Source organism: Rattus norvegicus, chromosome 19 (genome assembly GCF_021556685.1).
Source record: "Rattus norvegicus strain SHRSP/BbbUtx chromosome 19, alternate assembly SHRSP_T2T, whole genome shotgun sequence".
Taxonomy (NCBI): domain Eukaryota; kingdom Metazoa; phylum Chordata; class Mammalia; order Rodentia; family Muridae; genus Rattus; species Rattus norvegicus.
Window position 1 is genome coordinate 46271227 of NC_141552.1, and position 15225 is coordinate 46286451.

The following is a 15225-nucleotide window of genomic DNA, read 5'->3' on the forward strand; positions in this document are numbered from 1 at the left end:
GTGGTTTGCTGCTGGCATTCGCCTCTGTATTTGCTGTATTCTGGCTGTGTCTCTCCATAGCTAGTCTTAATGGGAATGTTTGGCTTAATTTCTTTTCAGATGTCTCTCTATTAGCATACAGAAATACTATTGATTTTTGTATGCTTATTCTGTGTGCTGAAATTATGAGATGTATTAGTTGCAGAAGTTGAGTTGGTGGTGTTTTTGGCACTTTTTGTGTATGAGATTATCTCCTCAGCAAACAAAGGCAGTTGTCATCCTTCTACCTAATTTAGATGTCATTGTGGCTCAGAAGTAAAATATCCACACATACTCATGCATTTGAACACTTAGTTCCTAGCTTTTGGTAACGCCAGAGGAAGTTGTATAGGGTTTTGCAGGTTGACCATGATGTGGGAATTCATCACTGAGCCTTGAAGATTATAGCCTAGATCTGTTCTGACTCAGGCCCTTCTCCAGAATACCAAGATGCTGTAACCATTTGCCATCAGGCCTTCCAACCATGATACATTGGTTTCCTTAAACTGTGAACATAAATATTTCTCCCCTTAAATTGCTTTCTGTCAGGTTTTGGTCCTAAGAACAAGAAATGTAACTGGTATAGACATCCCTTATTTCCTTTTCTTGAATACTTTCTTGGACTTTCATTACTGTGTTGAATAAAAGAGGTAAAATTGGGAATTTTCATCTTGTTCATGATCTTAGAGGAAAAGTCCTGGTTTTTCCGCAGTGAATATGCTTATATCTATGTTTGTTATGGACAACCGTTATTATGCTGAAGTAATGTGCTGGGATATTTTGTAATGGTAGAATGTTGCATTTCATTAAACTTCTTTTCTACATCTATTGAGATGATAGTAAGAGTTTGTGCTTGCCTCTATTACTCCGATCTATCACATTTATCGATTTGTTTATGCTTAATTAATCTCGCATCCCTGGGATAATCTACTTGATCACAGAAAACACTTTTTAATGTGGCCATTAAATTTAGCTTTCTATTATTTAGTTGAGGATTTTCACATCAATGTGCATCAACGATATTGACCTGTGTATTTGTTTTCTTTCTTGATATTAAGAAGGAGAGGACTCACATAAAATCCAAGATAAGAATATATGGTCTTGTGAATGATGATTCATGGGTACTATGCAACATTAGAGAGGATTATGGACAACTGCACACATACAAACTACTAGACTTGACCCATAAAGAAAGAGAAAACCTAGACACACTCAAAACTCACAATGAAATCGAACATCAATAATTCTTCCATTACATAAAAGTCTCAGGACCTGATGGCTTTATTGAAGAATTCTAGCAGATATTTAAGAAAGAATGAGGAGCAAGTATCAAAATACTTAAACAATAGACTAGGACTATATTAATCTTACTACATTTATTTAGTTATTTACCTATCTGTTTATTTCCTGAGCTCTTTCTACACACTCTTGACTTGGTATTATTTTCATAAAATTCATTCAAATCTGCTACTTCCTATGACTCTTGGTGGGAATAACTTTTGTAGCCTATCTAGTATATCAGTTTTTTCAATACTGTGAATCACATGTATTTTCAGGGATAGGAAATGTTGATTTCTCAACACTCCTCTCATTTTTAGGAAGGCAGGTAGAATGAGGTGGTAATGTGACTTTAGAAGCAGCAAAGGAATTCTGTCATGGCTATGTCTGTGACTCCTGGTTTCCTTTCTCCATCCAACAAAGACAGTGTTGCTCAGTTCTGAACTATTTAATAATCTCAGTTCGCCATAAATAATGAAGCACATTTAAGAAAGAATGTGTTATATGACTCATATTTGAAACCAATAATTGTATTGTTCTGTATTAGAGAGAAGTCCACCATCTTCAACTTTCTGTGAAGTCATACGTTGCCCATGAGGCAATCATAGGTTAACAATGGGTTGGAGAAGGAAGTGGTGCAGACATGCGTGTGTTCTGCAGCACAGCACATGCATATCTACTTGTCTCTAGACTGAAACAGTTGCAGAAGTGTAGCTGCTTCACTGCAACATGGAGCTGCATTTTTACAGAGCGAGGTTAAGGGACATGCCTCCTTAAGGTGTTACATGTCAGTTGTGTTGATGGGAATGTTTCACCCTCTGGCTCCTGTGTGTTTGAATCAGACTTCTCTGGCCCTGGAAGCTTCTACTTGGAATGAACAGTAACCACAGTAGTGTATGCTTCCACAGGTCTGTTTTATGAAGCCGGTCAAAGGCAGTTTACAAGTATAAAACTGTACCAGCTGGCCTCAACATGAAGGGGAAGTGCTGATTTATAATTCTCCAGGAAGTGCTAATCCTAATATTTCAATGATGTACATGCCAGGTAACCTTTAAAATATCAATGAGGTCAATGATACGTTCTTTGGTAACCACATAGCTCATTTCTACAGTGTATACTTTAAAATTATGGAGTCAACAGAGAGGAAAGATTGTTATCATTTAAGTAGAATTACAATTGCAGTTCAGAATTAGAGAATAAAAGTAGAAACGAGCCAGGCACACAGTGTCTGGCTTTACCTGATAAAGATTAAAATGTACAAGAGGATGAGTTCAAGTAAATTTTAACAGAAATTCAGTTTCCAAGGAGTGTTCCAAAGATGGGTGTTAAGATTTCTTGGCTAAATTATTTTGTCTGCCTCTGTAATTTATTTTCTGTTCCAGCCACATGAGGTATAAGATATATGTATTATGATTTTTGTCTGGGGAAACCATGTCATTTCCAGAATCATAGACTAGATGGTATCAACTGAATAGTTAAAAGCTACAGAAGCACAATTTCTAATATAGATATAAATGTGTGGGTCACTTACTATAAAGCTTCCTGGTTAGTTTTGGTTATGATATACCAAAGTATTTTTTCATTTGCATAGCAAGCTAGAATGAATGGAAGATCTCTGACATGGTGAGTTGTAGATCCCAAGTTCTTTTTCCTTTTCTCCACAAGCCTGATAGCTAGGAACATCGCTCTTTTCTTATTATCTATTCATGGCCACACAGAGTGATTTATTTCAAGCTGGTTTCATAGCTCATCCCAACAGTTCATTAACCAACTCCAGCACTCATTCCTCACCATCAATCATCATACCATAGAGTAGAAGGGGGCCTATGAGAATCATTGGAATGACTATTCCATTCACAGATGCGGCAATGAAGGGCAGCAGCTGCACCATGATGTACTAGGTTAGTGCTACTTCAGCAAGCTGCAACCTTAGGCACTACTTATGCACTTGTAGCCTCTATGGCTTCACCTACAGAACAGGGAGAATTACTGCGAGGTCAAGGTTTTCATCATGATCTATATACAGAGAAGGAAACCTTTCTCGATGCTAAGATCAGACAAGAGATGTGACTCTGAGAACCTCTGTGCCTGGCCCACCTTATACTTTCCCAGGTGTCTCAACTGCTGTGGCTTTGGACCAATTGAAATGAATGAGCTCTTGGTTTAGATCTCCTGGTATGATTCAGAAGAAGGGGTAAGACACCAGCCAGTGGTGGAGAAGGCAGTTAAGAGGTGTCATGGAGGCAGTCACAGGAACAAACTGCAACTCTGGGAGCCAAGAAGGCTTCTCCAGATGTTTTATAGCTATCCAGGATAATTTTAATTTGCTAAGAGAACAGTGTGATCTGAGGTCTCTGGAAAGTGGCAGGGTGCCACCTTGCAGCATCACACCTTGCCTTCAGCACAGAAGATTTTCTAGTCTTTGATAAGGTGAGAGAGTATTTTACTAAGCATTGTTTAGCTCTAAATTAAATTCTAAAAATGGTAAAGTTACATAAAAAATGGTGCAATCCAGTTTAACCATTGCTTTGACAATCTATATAGAGTAAGATCCCTGAGCTGTGAAAGAAAGACGCACTTCTGTCTAGACTGTGGAGCTGGTCGTCTATCCATGGTGGAGCAGATGGAATGACTGAGGGGTCCATCCCTCATTTATATTATTTTAAAAATTTCTTTATTGCTATAAGGTGGTTTGTAAAACTGACTTGGAGACACTGTCAATAATATTTTCTGAAGATAACAATTAAGGACTTTAAGGCATGACATAAAATTAGGAGCTTCTACAATGTTAGTTATGTTTCCCAGCAATAGCATGCTAAAACAAGTCAACTATAGAAAAACAAAACTCTAGGGCTAGCTGGAAATTCAGAAATTATTCCCCCTTCATTTTGAGAGAAATCTAGGTGCAGAGATGAAGTGACTTGCTTCAGCTGACATATTGATTAGTAATAAGGCTAGAAACCACACCAAATACCTTTCACTGGTATTTTTAGTTTACTGGATGTTTATTCCCTACGAGTTCAGGCTTCCTAGAGCTCCATGTTATAGTGATCCAGAACTGTAAGATGCTACAGTAAATTGCCCTTGTGGTGGCTGTGAGACCTGGAAGGGGCTTCCTTAAGCAGTAGTTCTCCGTGGGGGGTGGGGAGCAGTGACTGGTCAGTATTGTCAGCTTTAAAACCTATGGTCAGAGATTCATTCCGATCCTGCTCACTGAAAGAGCCTCTCTGTACTAATGCTTTAGGTTTTTATAAATCTCCTTTCTAGCCAAACAGTCTTCTGAGAGGCTTGAACCAGCAACTGGCCAAAACAGATGTAGAAACCCAGAGCTAAACATTGGATAGAACTTGGGAAGTCTTGTAGAAGAGTTAGGGCAAAGATGGAGGGTCTTGGAGGGAATAGGAACTCCACACAAAGACCAGCAGAGTCAACTAACCTGGACCTTTAGGGTTCCCAGAGGATAAACCACCAACAAAAGAACATTCAAGGTCTGGACCTAGGCCCTTTCCTCCACATATGTAGCAGATGTATAGCTTAGTCTTCATGTGGGACCTTCAACAAGTAGAGCAGGAACTCTCCCTGGACCTGTTGCCTGCTTGTGGATCCTGTTCCCCTAAGTGGGAAAGGGTGTACCTCGTCCTGTAGTGACTTAATGTACCAGGGTGGGTTGGTACCCAAGGGGTCCTCCCCCTTCTCAGAGGAGAAAGGGAAAAGGGGATGGGGAGGAAGTGCTGTGTAAAGGGGGGCTGAGAGGAGAGGCCAGCTGTGATCAAATGTAAAGTGAATAAATAAATATATTTTAAAAAGAAATGCATTTAAACTACAGAAAATATCCAACCCCCTCGGTATGTGTATTTCTCTCTGAGTACACACTCAAGTGTCCTACACTAAGCAACATTCATTCTTATCTCCAGTGAAGCTGCAAAACCATCAGTGAAAATCAGTATTAGGAAAGGATTATATGCTTAAGAAAACATACATTGAATTATACCAAAATCAATGCTACATTAAAGATCAATGCTGACCTCATGCAATCTGGCTCCCAATAGTTATAGCAGGAATTAATATAGGCCTTATTTCTTTTGAATGACACTTTTTGATCTTTTAAAAATCAGTTTCTTTCCTAGCTATATTTCTCATTTATGAAAATTGTAACTCACCAGCTCTTGCCTTAACTTTTTGCTTTAAACTTACTTTATTAGAATAATGCATATAAAACAAATATTAAAAAAGTTCTCAATTTGTTGGTTATAGAGTACATTAAAATATTCTGCTGGGCTTTGTGTGTGTATGCTCAGACACACAGCGGTCAACACTGCAGTGGGTGAAGACAGTGTTGTGGGTAAATCTCATCCTTTTAAAGGTGAAGCCAACACACAGATCTTTGTGGTCATCTCATATCAAATGCTTCTTCTGACCTTGCTGTAATCCTTCCACCACACTCCTATGCTAAATGTGTAGAGATGTGTCTGTTATTCATGAGGCCACTTCAGTGATGAGACATGACGGAGTGTCAAGTTGGGAAGAAAGGGATCAGTGGGAGAAGGAAAAGAACATGGTGGGGTCAAAGTGTATTATATACATGTATTAAAGCTGTCCTAATGAAATCTATTATCATGTACTCAATATATATCAATAAAAACTTAATAAAAGAAGCAGGTTAAGTATTCAGTGATTCACTATTCACTCCACAGGTATTCATGGTTCTTTCATTACATGCAGTCATTGTGTGTTGTCATCAGAGTTGGATATTGTCTTTGATGCACAAGATCATCAGAGAGTCCTTACCCTTGCAGAGATTTACCATTGTCTGTGATAGCATTACTATTCTGGAAAAGAGAAACACAAAAGTCTGTTATTTATGCGCGCTCTCTCTCTCTCTCTCTCTCTCTCTCTCTCTCTCTCTCTCTCTCTCACACACACACACACACACACACATATTGATAAATTAGTTTCAGTAAGTTTTCGAGGAGTGGCACTTGACTGTCTTCAGTTCTTGTCCCTTCCCTTGCCTCTGCCTCACTTCTTACACTACATTCTACAGAAAATTCTACTGATGTCTCAATGTTTTGCTTCTGGTATCATCTTTTAAAAAAAATTTAAAACCAGAGGGTAGTCACAAACAAGATAGTAGATACACTATATAGTGTATTATAGCACATACATCACATACATATATAACATCAGATGTTGAAGGAGTCGGGAGGCTCACACCTGGACAGATGTTGTACTACATGCAGATGCCTTTGTCTCTTTTTTCCCTTTCAGGTTATCAGATGCTTATTTTACAAAAGTAAAAAAATAAAATTATGAAATAAAATTCAATGATTTTCATTTGGTCCATAAGAGGTATAAACATGCCTCTTTCAGAGACATTCTTGCAATCTGTTATCACTTGGACAAGAGATGTCTCCACAGGTTTAAGGCTTAGTTCCCAAGATGCTGTTATGAGGAATTTGCAAAATGTTTTTGAGGTGGTGCCTGTGGTAAATTGCTGGCCATTGGGATAGCATCTTACAAGGGCTATGGGCTCTTGTCTGTTCCTTCCCCTTGCTTGGTTCCCTGGTATGTGTTATAAGCACATATATGTCTGCCATTGTCCAAGTAATCACACTAACATCATAGGTTCTAAATGAGGTAAGTAAACCTTTTTTTTAAATGAACTATCTCAGGTATTTTGTTATAGTAACTCAAAGCTAATTGAGCATAAAAGACATTCCATTCCTATCCATGGTGTACTAAGTGTTGGATGGTCCCTGTGTCTGGGCTCACTGAGTCCCCTCTTTGCTGTTGTTGTTTATTATTACATAGGCTCTGTTAAACTGATAGCAAAAGGTGTTTAAATATATTTCCATTGTCACAACAAAGCCATTTAGGATACTGATGTTATAAGAGGCTTTGGAAATTGTACTTTCAGGTATTAAAATCATTTTTTAAATCCATTTTTTTCTTTCCCAACCTGGCTCCCAGAATAATGACTCTGAGACTAATTATTTATTATAAAATGCCTAAGCCACAAGCTTTGGCTCATTGCCTGACTGGCTTATAAATTATTATAATGTATTTAATCCATTCAAACTCTTCTGTGTCTACTACTGGGGTAGTTACCTCTTCTTCAGTCCTGGTGCCTCCCTCTCTTAGTGTCTCCTTGAGTCCATCTATCTGCTGGTTTACGTCTGTCTCCTCTGCCTGTCTTTCAAATCTCTCCCCACATCTTCTTTTAGTCTTGTGCTATTTCCCAGAATCCTCCTCTTCCTGCCAGGGTCCCACCTCCTAATTCTTGCCTCAACTCACTGGCCGTGGGCTTTTTTATTGACAGGTGGTGCTTGTAAGAGATTCTCTCTACATTGGGGAATTGAGTTTTTATGATAAATGCTTCTAATGTGTGAATTGGTCAACAAAATTAAGCATTTTTTGATGAATACTTCATTTACTTTGGGAAATGTGAGCTAACTAATAAGTACACTTCGGCATATAACTAATAACTAAAATTGTGTTTCTTTATCAACTATATTTAAAAACTTAAAAAGTGTAATTAAATTCCTTATTGTCTTGAGTACTATCAATGTTCCTCACAGTGACTCTACCTTGCTCTGTGACTTACATTAAATATGAACCTTTGAACCCATTAGTCATTGTTATATCTTTCTTTGCTGATCCTAACCTGGCTTAGCTGCATCTGTTTCTATACCAATGACTCTCAAAGTGAAAGAGAATTATAGTTAATTTCCACATTTCTGGAGAGTGAAATGTTTGCCAGCCAATTCAGTCAGTTCTTTGAAACAGAAAACTCCACGACACCATGTTCAGTTTAAAGGGGGCTTTGAATAACTAGATTCCTCCTGAAGTCCTTGGAAGAGACTGTCTAAAGGAGAAGACAAGAGTACTAATGAAGCACAGATGAGTTTCCCATTGTTCTGGACTCACAGGTCCTTTGTAAAATATATGACCGACAAGGATTTAAGAGCTTGCTCTTCCAAACAAAGCCCCACTCTGTGTGTTGACATCACCGTGCGAAAGTATGCCAGCTGAAGTGCCAACCAAAGCAAGATTAAGCCCTGGTTGACGTTGCCTTGATAAATATGATTAGGTATTTCCCAAGATTCAGGTGCTAATAGAGTCATTGCTAAAAGATTTAGAAATTCCTATCACCTGAGATGACTTGCCTTTGCTTTTAAATTTGCTTTCATGTGATGTTTGCATATTGCACACCTGACTGTCCTTTACAGTCATGTATCAGTTGTCTGTTTTCTGTGGTTAACTCAACTCTCCTATTATTGTTTCTCTATCCATTGGGCTTTACTTATAGCCACATGTCTGGGGGGAATGGAGGGAAGACTCACATTCAGGTTTTGATGAAAGGAAAAAAAAATCATTTAAATGAACTACACAACAACCCAAGGCCCTGATTTCTGGCTGAAAGTTTTTCTTTCAACTTTTTCCAGGCAACTACAGAGGCCAGAGACCGTCACCATTACTTTAAAACAAGTGACTCAGGCTATGTGTATTTCCAGGTTGGAAGGTTATTTCCTCTTGCATTTCTTCCCATGCACGCAAGGGAGGTGGTTCATTCCCCTGCTTCTCCGCAAGTTCACAGGAAACGTCATATTCCTGTCTGCTTCCAGTGGAAGTGTAAGGGTGGAGTCAGGAATTCTAGGCAGATGGGTTTCCCTTGCCTAGAAGTGTGTGTGTGTGTGTGTGTGTGTGTGTGTGTTCTATTGTTTCTAAGTTCACACACACACACACACACACACACACACACACACACACACGGCATTAGTCTGGTTTTTACTGAAGAATAAAAACTAAGAATGGGGAAAGCTAAAGTAGAAAATCTAAGTACCAACTAAGCAGGAGCCACTGAACATTATTAGAAATCTCTCTAATTGCTGACTGCTTTACTCACTGGAGCAGGAATGATAGTAACCCCATCTGACTTATTGTGTACTGCTCTTGTGTATAAGTAAAGGTGATTTAAACCCATGATTATTAAACGCAATGCTTTTTTTTTAACCTGCCTGGAGTGGCAACTGACTTATGTGACTTTAGGACCTTTTATAAAATAGCATCAGCTGCCAAAAAAAAAAATAATTTAATCTATAGGGATATTTGTTTTGATTTATAACATTAACAACTCTGGGGCGAGGGAGAAACTCCATTTGGGTGAAAAATCATGCACAGAAGAATTTTTGAAGTAAGATTTAAAGAAAAAAAAATGTCAGTGGGGGAGTAATTGCACAGGGCAGGAAGAGAGATCTGCAGGAAATGCCTGAATATGTATGCGCTACAGCACTTGTACACTTCATCTCAGTGGCCACACAAGCAAGTTCAGCCATGAGCCTTGCTCCCACTTTGTGACATCTTAGAGCAGCAGTTCTCAACTGTAGGTTGTGACCCCTTTGAGAGTCAAAGAGCTTTCCCTCAGGGATCACCTATGACCATCAGAAAACATGGATATTAAGATTCATAACAGTAGCAACATTACATTTATAAATTAGCAATAAAAATAATTTTATGGTCAGGGGTCCACCACATCATGAGGAACTGTGTTAAAGGGTTGCAGTATTAGGAAGGTTGAGAACCACTGACTTAGAGAATCTCAGCATGAATCTACCACAAATTTGTAGTTTAGATCTTTTATCGGTATATTGACAGTCTGGAGTGACCCTAGTTAGGTGTAACACTGAGACAGAGTCATTTATGTGAATGGACTCATCTTGAAGACCAGTAGCTATTTCTGTGCTTGGGAGAGCTCAAGCTATACTTGATGGTCTAGGGATGATACATCCATCACTCTTGGTGCTCAGTCATGTCCACAGCCAGTCAGCTCAAGATCCTACTTATGTGGGCTTGGGAACATGTCTAAATGGTTACAATCAGAGTCTTACTTTTATTAGATAAACCCAAGTACTACTACAGAAATAGGTCACCAGTATTTCTTTACAGCTTAGTTCAGAATGCTCAAATGCCTTTTTATGTCTCCATGGGAGCTGAATGATGCTGTGTTTGTTTGTATAGCAAGATATGTTTGGCAACTAGAGGTTATGTTTTCTCAAACAGGACCTCTGGGTTGTATATTATGTATATATCTGAGGTTTGGGACAGGGCAAAATTATTGTGTGTTTGCATTTTAAAGAATAATTTGTTTTTATTTCATGAATATGAATCTTCTGCTTGTATGCATGTATGTGCTCCATGTACATGTGGTATCCACATAAGCCAGAAGAGGGCATTGAATTCCTTGGATTCGGAATTGAATTACAGACCATTGTGAACTGCCATGTGGAGTCTGAGACCGGAACCCAGGATCTCTGAAAGAGCAGCCTTTATTAACTACCGAAACATTTCTCTTGCCTTAATTACTGGTATTTTATGGTTCTAAACCACAACCTCCAAAATCAAAATTTTATTCATGTTACTCATTTGCTGTTACTTTTCTGTTGCTGTAATAAAATACCACAGTGAATGCAACTTTAAAAGAAAAGATTATTTTAGTTTGTGGTTCTAGAAGAATTGAGTGGTAATAGTAGGGAAGGCATGGCAGCTGGGATGTGAAGGAAAAGAATCTTCCGTAGGTAATTGCTTCCTAGAAGCAAACAACTCCTTTCACTCTAAAAGGAAAAGGTGTCTTATCCTTAGGGTTCCTCTCTGTAGTTCCAGAGCACAGCAGGAAGTTTCTTTTCAGTGGCACTGGTCTCCTTGACAACTGCAGCCGCTTCTTTAACACATTGAACTGGCTTCATCTCAGCCACCCTACCCTGTTCTTTCTGTTTCTACTTGGTTGATTTCAGTCCTGACTTTGATTATTTCCTGCAGTCTACTCCTCTTGCATGTATTTATTTCCTTTGGTTCTAGAGCCTTCAGGTGTGCTGTCAAGCTGCTAATATATGCTCTCTTCAGTTTCTTTTTGGAGGCACTCAGAGCTATGAGTTTTCCTCTTAGCACTGCTTTATTGTATCCCTTAAGTATATTGTGCTTTCATTTTAATTAAATTCTAAAATGTCTTTAATTTCTATCTTTATTTCGTCCATGACCAAGTTGTCATTGAGTAGAGCATTGTTCAGCTTCCATGTGTATGTGGGATTTCTGTCGTTATTGTTGTTATTGAAGACCCATCTTAGTCCATGGTGATCTGATAGGATGCATGGAATTATTTAAATTTTCTTGTATCTGTTGAAGCCTGTTATATGGTCAGTTTTGGAGAAGGTACCATGAGGTGCTGAGAAAAAGGTATATTCTTTTGCTTTAGGATGAAATGTTCTATAGATATCTGTTAAATCCATTTGGTTTGTAACTTCTGTTAGTTTCTCTGTGTCTCTGTTTAGTTTTTGTTTTCATGATCTGTCCATTGCTGGGAGTGGGGTATTGAAGTCTCCCACTATTATTGTGTGAGGTGCAATGTGTGCTTTGAGTTTTAGTAAGTAATCTTTTATGAATGCAGGTGCCCTTGCATTTGGAGCACAGATATTCAGGATTGAGAGTTCATCTTCATGGATTTTTTCCTTTAATGAATATGAAATGCCCTTCCTTATCTTTTTTGGTAACTTTTGGTTGAAATTCGATTTTATTCAATATTAGAATGGCTACTCTAGCTTGTTTCTTGGGACCCTTTGCTTGGAAAATTCTTTTTCAGCCTTTTACTCTGAGTAGCGTCTGTCTTTGTCACTGAGGTGTGTTTCCTGTATGCAGCAAAATGCTGGGTTCTTTTTATGAATTCAGTCTATTAGTCTATGTCTTTTTATTGGGGAATTGAGTCCATTGATGTTAAGAGATATTAAGAAATAGTGATTGTTGTTTCCTGTTATTTTTGGTGTCAGAGGCGGTATGTTTGTGTAGCTCTCTTCTTTTGGTTTCATTGTAAGGAGATTACTTTCTTGCTTTTTCTAGGGTGTAGTTGGAGTTGGAGTTTTCCATCTATTATACTTTGTAGGGCTGGATTTGGGGTAAAATACTGTGTAAATTTGCTTTTGTCCTGTAATATCTTGGTTTCTCTATCTATGTTAATTGAAAATTTTGCTGAATGTAGTAGCCTGGGCTGGCATTTCTGTTCTGTTTTGTATGACATCTGCCCAGGATCTTCTGTCTTTCCTATTATCTGGTGAGAAGTGTGGTATAATTCTGATAGGTCTGCCTTTATACATTACTTGACCTTTTTATTTTACTGTTTTTAATATTCTTTCTTTGTTTTGTGCATTTGATATTTTGACTATTATGTGGCAGGAGGAATTTCTTTTCTGGTCCAATCTATTTGGAGTTCTGTAGGCTTCATGTGTATTTATTGGCATCTGTTTCTTTAGGTTAGGGAAGTTTTCTTCTATAATTTTATTGAAGACATTTACTTGTCCTTAAAGTTGAGAATCTGCTCTCTTCTATACCTATTATCCTTAGGTTTAATCTGTCTGGATATACTGGATGTTTTGGGCTAGCAGCTTTTTGCATTTTGCATTTTGTTTGATGGTTGGGTCAATGTTTTCTGTGTTATCCTCTGCCCCTGAGATTCTCTGTTCTATCTCTTGTATTCTATTGGTATTTGCATCTATGACTCCTGATCTCTTTCTGACGTTTTTCTATCTCCAGGGTTGTTTCCCTTTGTAATTTGTTTATTGTTTCTATTTCCATTTTTAGATCCTGGATTGTTTTATTCAATTCCTTCACCTGGTTGAATTTTGTGTTTCCTCTTTAAGGGCTTCTATCTGTATTTTTTTTTTTAAGGGAATTACTTATGTCCTTCTTAAAGTCCTATAACATCATCAGGAGTTGTGATTTTAAATCAAAATCTTGCTTTTCTGCTGTGTTGGCATATTCAGGGCTTGCTGTGGTGGCGGAACTGGTCCTGATAATGCCAAGTGGCCTTGGTTTCTCTTGGTTAAGTTCTTGCCCTTGCCTCTCACCATCTGCTTATTTCTGGTGTTAACTGTTCTTGCTTTATCTGACAATGTCTTGACCCTCCTGTAAGCCTATATGTCTGCATTGCTAGAGATCAGCTTTCTTCCAGAGGGATCTGGGTACAGAGAGCTGTGGCTCAGGGTCAGCTCTGGGTGCAGGCAGAAACTGGAAGGATCCTTTCCCAGATTTCTCCTTGGTTCCTGTATCCTAAGGGCTCCAGGCAGGTCCCTCAGAACAGAAGTGGTGGTCTTATCTGTGCTCTCAGGTGTGTCAGCACTCCTGGAGACTGGCTTTCTACCACCAGTATCTGGGTACAGAGAGGTGTGACACAGAGTCAGCTCCAGGCATAGGCAGAAACCAGAAGTATCCTGTTCTGACTGTGCCTCTGTTCCTGTGTACAGAGGGCTCCGGACAGGTTTCTCCTGGGCCAGGAATATGAGCAGAAGTGGTGGTCTCCCCTGTGCTCTCAGAGGGTTGTCCTCACTTCTGAGAATCCACTCTCTCCTTCACAGGATCTGGGTTCAGAGAGCTGTGGCACAGGGTCAGCTCTGAGTGCAGGCCAGATGTTTTCTTTATATTTAGATATAGTCTCATTTTTCTAATTTCTTTCTGATTTGCATATTATGTTTTTCATTAGGTTACATATGCATTTTAGCATAAAATAGGCTTCTATCTTTACACACTCCTTTCATAATTCTATATTGTTAGCAGGCGTGACAGGGAGTCAGTGACTGAGGCACTGAGGCACTGTGAACAGAGCAAGCATACTCTTGGCAGTACATAGCATGATATAGTGGTTTTAGCTATGAGACATCCAACTTGACCCCCATTACAACAATAAATTTATTAATAGCACCAAATTTTCTAAATATCCTTATTTAGATAGACAGTCACCTTATGTGACCACTAGGAAACTCCTTGAGGGGCATTTGTAGGCGACTAGTTAATTAGGTTTACTCTCTGGAAAGCCACTGTGAGCTACATAGTAAAAAATGAATGAATCGAGGAATGTGGGCAGAAAATCTGTTTATACATTCTTGAAGACTGTGGCAGCCAGAGAATAGTAACAGGGGTTTAGAAAAAAAGAGGAAACAATGAAAGAGTAGGTTTACCCAATGACATAGAGACATTTTAGACATTTGGAGATGATAGTTGTTCTTTTGATACTATTTATCAAAAGAAAGTTTTAAGAAGGCATTATCCAAATGGAACTTTCATATTGATAAAAATGTTGTATATTTGTATTTTCTAATATGGTAAGTAATCTTTGAATACTTACTGCCGGTAAGAACTTCAAATCAAGTTTAAGTGATATTAAGTCTTAACTGAATTTAAAATTTGAATTGTCAAATGTATCTCGTGACTATTGTGTTAGGTTTTTTATCTACTTAGTATGTAGAGAGTTCTACTATGGCCATTTGGTTTCCTGAGAATGTTAGGTACTCTTTTTTTTCCCTCATCATTTTACTTTTTTATTGGTTATTTTATTTATTTGCATTTCTTTTTTATTAGATTTTTTTGATTTACATTTCAAATGTTATCTCTTTTCCCAGTTTCCTGTCCATCCCCCATCCCCCTGCTTCTATGAGGGTGTTCCCCCACCCACCTCCCCTTTCTGTCTCCCTGCCCTGACATTCCCCTACACTGGGGCAGCATGCCTTGGCAGAACCAAGGGTTTCTTCTCCCACTGATTCCCAACAAGGCCATTCTCTGCTACATATGCAGCTGGAGCCGTGGATCTGTCCATGTGTACTCTTTGGATGGTAGTTTAGTCCGTGGGAGCTCTGGTTGGTGGGTATTGTTCTTATGGGATATCAAACCCCTTCAGATCCTTCAATCCTTTCTCTAACTCCTCCAAGGGGGACCCAGTTCTCAGTTCAATGGTTGGCTGCGAGCATCCACCTCTGTATTTCCATGCTCTGGCAGAGCCTCTCGAGAGACAGCAATATCAGGTTCCTGTCAGCTTGCACTTCTTGGCATCAACAATATTGTCAGGATTTGATGGCTGTATAGGGGCTGGATCCCCACGTAGGGCAGTCTCTG